Here is a 6,414-nt window from a genome sequence, read left to right on the forward strand (position 1 = left end):
TCATTTGTAAGAAATCTTCATCTTAATGCAGGTCATGGGTATTTTATCCTAAAAAATTTTTGTGGTTTTGTGTTTTCTATATTTAACTATGACATGTATCTATTTTGAATCATCCTTCCAGTGAATATTCAGGGTTGATTTTCTTTAGGATTGACTGGTTTGATCTCTTTGCAGTCTAAGGGATTCTCCAAAGTCTTCTCCAGCACCACAGTTTGAAAGCATCAATTCTTTGGTGTTCAGTGTTCTTTATGGTCCAACACTCACATCCATACATGACTACTGGAAAAACCAGAGCTTTGACTGTATAGTCAAAGTGGTGTCTCTGGTTTTTAATATGCTGTCTAGGTTTGTCACAGTTTTTCTTCCAAGGAGCAAGCATCTTTTGATTTTGTGGCTGCAGTCACCATCTACAGTGATTCTGGAGCCCAAGAAAATAAAATCTGTCACTGTTTCCACTTCTTCCCCATCTACTTGCCTTGAAGTGATGGGATCAGATGCCATGATCTTCATTTTTTGAATGTTGGATTTTAAGCCACCTGTTTCACTCTCCTCTTTCACCCTCATCAAGAGGCTCTTGTTTTGGTTACTGTAGCTTAATAGTTAATCTTAAAACTAACGTGTGTGATTCCTCCAACTTTGTTCTTTTCTTTTAAAAATTGTTTATCCATTCATTTCCTTTTTTCCTTATAAATTTTAGAATCAGCTTTACTATATATGTGAGAAAATTCTGCTTGAATTTTGATTGGCTTATATTAAGTCAATAGACCTTTTTGGAGATATATAGACCTCTCTGTTGACTCTTCAGAGACATGAATGTGGTTTCTTTTCATTTATTTAGGTCATTTTTTATTTCTTTCAACAGTGTTTTGTGGTTTCCAGCATACAGATACCATACATATTTTATTAGATGTATACCTAACATTGCATTTTTCTTGGGGCTATTGTAAATAGTATTATGTTTTCAAAGTCATTTTTCACTGGATATAGAATGACAGATGTACCATGTGTCCATATGAGTGTGTCTCAGTTATTTTTAAAGAAACAAAAAAAAAGAAAAAATTGCATTTCTGGTACTCTTATTGCTTTGTGTGGATCCATATTTTCATCTGATTTCATTTTTCTTCTGCCTGAAGGACTATCCTTAAGATTTCTTGCATTGAAGATCTTTAGATGTCTGAAAAAGGTTTTATTCCTTCTTTATTGTGAAAGATGCTTTTCACTGGTTATAGAATGATAGGTTAAGAGATTTTTTCCTTTCAGTGCTCTAAGGATGTGGCCTCACTGTCTTCTTGCTTTCATTATTTCTGAAGAGAAATCTGTTGTCATTGCTATCTTTGTTCCTTTGTACTTAAGGCTTATTTTCCCTGTGTTGGCTTTTAGCATCTTCTCTTTATCACTGGCTTTGGAGAATTTGACTATCATGTGCCTTGCTATAGTTTTCTTCCTGTTTCCTGTGTTTAGAATCTGCTGAGATTCTTAGATCTCTGGGATTAGAGTGGTATTGAATTTAGAAAAAAAAATTTTTGCCTTTTTTTTTTTTCTTCTTGAAACATTACTCTCATTCTCTTTCTCTTCTTTTCCTTTCAGTTCAGTTCAGTTCAGTTGCTCAGTTGTGTCCGACTCTTTGAGACCCCATGAATCGCAGCACACCAGGCCTCCCTGTCCATCACCATCTCCCGGAGTTCACTCAAACTCACGTCCATCGAGTCGGTGATGCCATCCAGCCATCTCATCCTCTGTTGTCCCCTTCTCCTCCTGCCCCCAATCCCTCCCAGCATCAGAGTCTTTTCCAGTGAGCCAACTCTTCTCATGAGGTGGCCAAAGTACTGGAGTTTCAGCTTTAGCATCAGTCCTTCCAAAGAAATCCCAGGGCTGATCTTCAGAATGGATTGGTTGGATCTCATTGCAGTCCAAGGGACTCTCAAGCGTCTTCTCCAGCACCACAACTGAAATTACATTATACCATCCAGCATGAAGTTTTCCTATGGCTTATGGATACTCTTCATTTCTGTAAATGTTTTTTCTCTTGTGTTTTATTTTGGATAGTTTCTATTGCTGTGGCTTCACATTCATCAACTTTTTCTTCTGCAATTTCTAATCTATTAATACCATCTGGTAGATTTTTCATCAGACACAGTAACTGTCATCTCTAGAATATGATTTGACTCTTTTTTTTTTTATATTTTCCAAGTCTCTATATAGCATTTTGAACATATGGAATACTGTGATAACAACAGTTTTAATGGCCTTGTCTGCAAATTGTAACATCTAGTTAATTCAAGGTTGGTTTCAATTGATTGATTTTCTCCTCATTATGAGTCATATATTTCTACTCTATGACTGCTAATTTTTAATTGGATACCATTCTCAACTTTGCCTTGTAAGACGGTTGATATTTTCGTATACTTATAAGTATTCTTGAGCTTTGTTCTGGGACCCAGTTAAAGTGCCTGGAAACAGTTTTGTCTTTTTGAGTCTTGCTTTGAGGCATTGTTAGGTGAGACCAGAGCATCATTTAGCTTAGGGCTAATTTCTCCCGCTTCTTAGTCAAGATTCTTCTGAGTGCTCTACCCTGTATTCTGTGAGTCGGGCGACGGTAATAGTACCGTTTCTAGCCTAGAGCCCAGGCCCTGTCCCTTCCAATCCTCTGGAATGTTTCCTCCCAGCTTCAAGGAGCAGCAGTAGTAGTCTTAGTCACTCAGTTGAGTCCGACTCTTTGTGACCCCAGGGACTATAGTCCACCAGGCTCCTCTGTCCATGGACTATTTCAGGCAAGAATACTGGAGTGGGTAGCCATTGCATTCTCCAGGGGATCTTCCCAACTCAGGGTTTGAACCCAGGTCTCCTGCCTTTCAGGCAGATTCTGTGTCATCTGAGCCACTGGGTATTCCCTTCACAAATATATGCTGGTTAGTACTCAGCTAAGACTCCAAGAGGACCCTCTGCAAATTCCCAGGATTCTCTCTATATAGCTCCCTCCTCCACAGTGCTCTGTCCTGTGAACCCTGGTTTTCTTGTTCCCCTGGGCTCACAGCTCATCATCTCAACTCACTGTGTCCACCAGCTCCTGAGTTCTGCCTCCCTGCATCTTGAAACCCTCTTGTGGTATTCACTGGAGCAACCAGGACTCACCTCATTCATTCCTGTGTCTCTGGGATCACCGTTTCTCATTGTCGGGGAGTTCAGTGTCTCAAAAACTGTTGTTTCATATATTTTGTTTGTTGGGTTGATTGGTCAGTTATTTCTGGCGGGAAGATAAGCCCAGACCCTATTCCTCCATCCTGGTTGGATACAAAAGTCAGGCACGCGGGTTTTCCCCATGGCCATAAGTGGGTGCGGCAGACAACTCTCTGCATCTCCAGGACTGAACAAAGTAAACACCTCAAGTTTCCACGGGTCTCGGGCCCAAGAGCCAGGTTCACCTTGTGAGAGCAATGGAGAGTGTGTTCCTGCCAGGCTCCGCACTCCTGCAGGCCTCCTCCTGAACGCAGTTCTTTTCTTTAATATACATTTTACATCCTGTTACTTTTAAATTTTATTTTTTTTAACACCAAAAACATTTTGTACGGGGTTATAGCTAATTAACAACATCGTGATAGTTTCAGGTGAAGAGCGAAGGGACTCAGCCACACATGTCATTCTCAGATACCATGGGTTTAGAGGTCCACCACCAATTTTATGACAGTATCTAGCAAAAAAAGAGACATGAGCTTTTTCATTGTGAGACACACGCCACTTTTTAGAAATAGTGAAATTTGAGAAAGATCATTAAAGTAGTGTAGAATGAATAGCCAGTGTATTTGCAGTGTCTCATTTAATAATGCAGAGACTGTGGGATGCGTGCTGCTACGATGCTCATTTCATAGACAAGTAAACCGAGGCTCAGAGAGCTGGGCTTTTATGCCCAAGCTCACCCAGCTGACAAGTGGCAGGACTGGGACTGGTACTCCGGTCTGTTGAAAGTGAAAGTGAAAGTTTTAGCTGCTCACCAACTCTTTGTGACTCTTTGTAGCCTGCCAGGCTCCTCTGTCCGTGGGATTCTCTAGGCAAGAATACCGGAGTGGGAAGCCATTCCCTTCTCCAGGGGATCTTCCTGATCGACCCAAGGGCTGAACCTGGGTCCCTGCATTGCAGGCAGATTCTTTACCATCTGAGCCACCAGGGAAGCCCCAGGCCTGTTGAGTTCCCCCCAGATTCGGGCTCTCAAATGCCAGGTTGTATGGCCCCTTAGTACATACACACAGGTGCAAAGCTGAGAGCCCCAGAGCAGAAGCAGGTGACCCTGGAGCAGCCTTGCCCTCCTCCCTTCTTCCTGGCAGACACACGATGGACCTGGTGTCTGTCCAGAGCTGCCGTCTTTCCTACTCACACCTTCCTCCGTTGAGGTGCACAGCTTGGCAGTTGACTGCCACTAGAATTGAGAGGATGCAAAGAACCATGACCTAAAAAATGAAAATAATATTTTAATGCTTTGTCTTTTTCTTTTAGATGAAACATGGTTCTCTAAAGCATAGTGTTCTTTTTCCTTCACTTCAAATAACTTTCATTGTGAGTACTTGGAGACTCCACCCTGCAGTGTGGTAGGAGGAGCCTGGGATCACCCCACCCGCTCCCGTGTCCCCCTGGGCCATCAATCAAGGGCAGATGGGGGTCTCATGGGTCATGAGTGTGCCCTGTAGAAGCAACATCCTCCACTTGCTGGGGCAGGGGCAATCTAAGGAAACTAAAGGGGCCCTGGCCTGAAGAGGGCGGGGACTGAGACCCTGGCACTTTCTGTGAGCTGCGCTCCACGCTGAGTCCTCTACATAGTCCAGACGCCTAGTTCTCTTGCTCACTCTGTGAGGTGGGTACTACTATTACCCCTGTTTCACAGATGGGGAAAGAGGTGCGATGTACTTGCCCAGGGCGGGCAGGAGATGGACCCCAGGCTGGGTGCAACCTTGAGCTCTGGCAGCAAAGATGAAATCAGGCCTCAGCTACAGACCATCCTGTGATCAGGCCTTGGCTTCCTTACCTGTAAACTGGAGAGAATGACACCTCCCCAGGGATGGCTGGATGGGGACGACCAGCAGAGAGTCACTGGGCACCCTCTAGGGCCTTGGGGTTCCTATAAGATCAGTCCCAGGAAAAGTATGTGTGCCTTTTGCCACAGCTGGAGAGGCTGGGCTATACCCAGGCTGGGCAGGGAGCGGGAACCTCTCACCCTCCCTCCCCTGACACACTGCTGCTGCTGCTGCTAAGTCGCTTTAGTCGTGTCCGACTCTGTGCGACCCCATAGACGGCAGCCCACCAGGCTCCCCCATCCCTGGGATTCTCCAGGCAAGAACACTGGAGTGGGTTGCCATTTCCTTCTCCAATGTATGAAAGTGAAAAGGGAAAGTGAAGTTGCTCAGTCTTGTCCGACTTAGCGACCCCATGGACTGCAGCCTACCAGGCTCCTCCGTCCATGGGATTTTCCAGGCAAGAGTACTGGAGTGGGGTGCCATTGCCTTCTCCGCCCCTGACACACAGATGGTGCCTAATTCAGAGACAGGCCATGCAAAATGCTGAGCAGTACACCCAGCACCCAGCAGGTGTCAGTAAATGTGGGCTACTGCTTGCCATTCGCTGCTGCTGCTGCTGCTAAATCGCTTCAGTCGCGTCCTACTCTGTGCGAGCCCATAGACGGCAGCCCACTAGGCTCCCCTTGCCATTCGCAGAGAGCTTTAAATGTAAGCGTCCTAAGAGATGTTTGTGTTCTTGTCCATTGCCATCGCGGGTGCCTAGGACAGGACCTGGTGTGTGGTAGATGCTCAGTTAAATACTGCCTGAATGAATACATGAGTGGGTTTTTCCTGGTTGGACTTGATGGGACCTTGGCCAGGCTGCCGACGCTTCTGGAGGAGCGCTGTGTCTGGTTCATGACTGTGCCTCTGGAGACTGCCTGGGAGCCTCACTCCTGCTCTGGGCAGCTGAGGAGGATCCAGCCCTGAGGGTTAATAAAGTGTGTGAGCCCTGCCACTGTGCCCCGTGACTGAGGTGCTGGTCCCCTGCACACACACCCATAACACGTGTTCTCTCGCGCACACACACACGACAGCTAGATATTACACGAACGGCCACTCCTGAACTCCTTGCATCTACCATGATTTCTGGCCTTGAGGGTGGGCAGAGTCAGTGGCTAGAGAGCTGGAGGGTCCCCTTCCACCGAAGTCCTCTCTCTCTGACGACTCAGAAAGTAGAAGATGCTGCCCTGGGGGACCAGGCACCTTCGGGGTTTCCAGGGTTTTCCCCCAGTGCAGTGTTGATGCTGGAGGGACAGAGGAATGGACTCTTGAGGGAGACAGAATGTGCTGGAAGGGAGATAAGAAGTGCCAGAGATCCCTCCCTCCCACCCTGTGCCCTGATTCAGCGGATGCCCTTTGGCACAGGTTC

This window comes from Bison bison, unplaced genomic scaffold (assembly GCF_000754665.1).
Source record: "Bison bison bison isolate TAMUID 2011002044 unplaced genomic scaffold, Bison_UMD1.0 scf7180017864068, whole genome shotgun sequence".
NCBI classification, from domain to species: domain Eukaryota; kingdom Metazoa; phylum Chordata; class Mammalia; order Artiodactyla; family Bovidae; genus Bison; species Bison bison.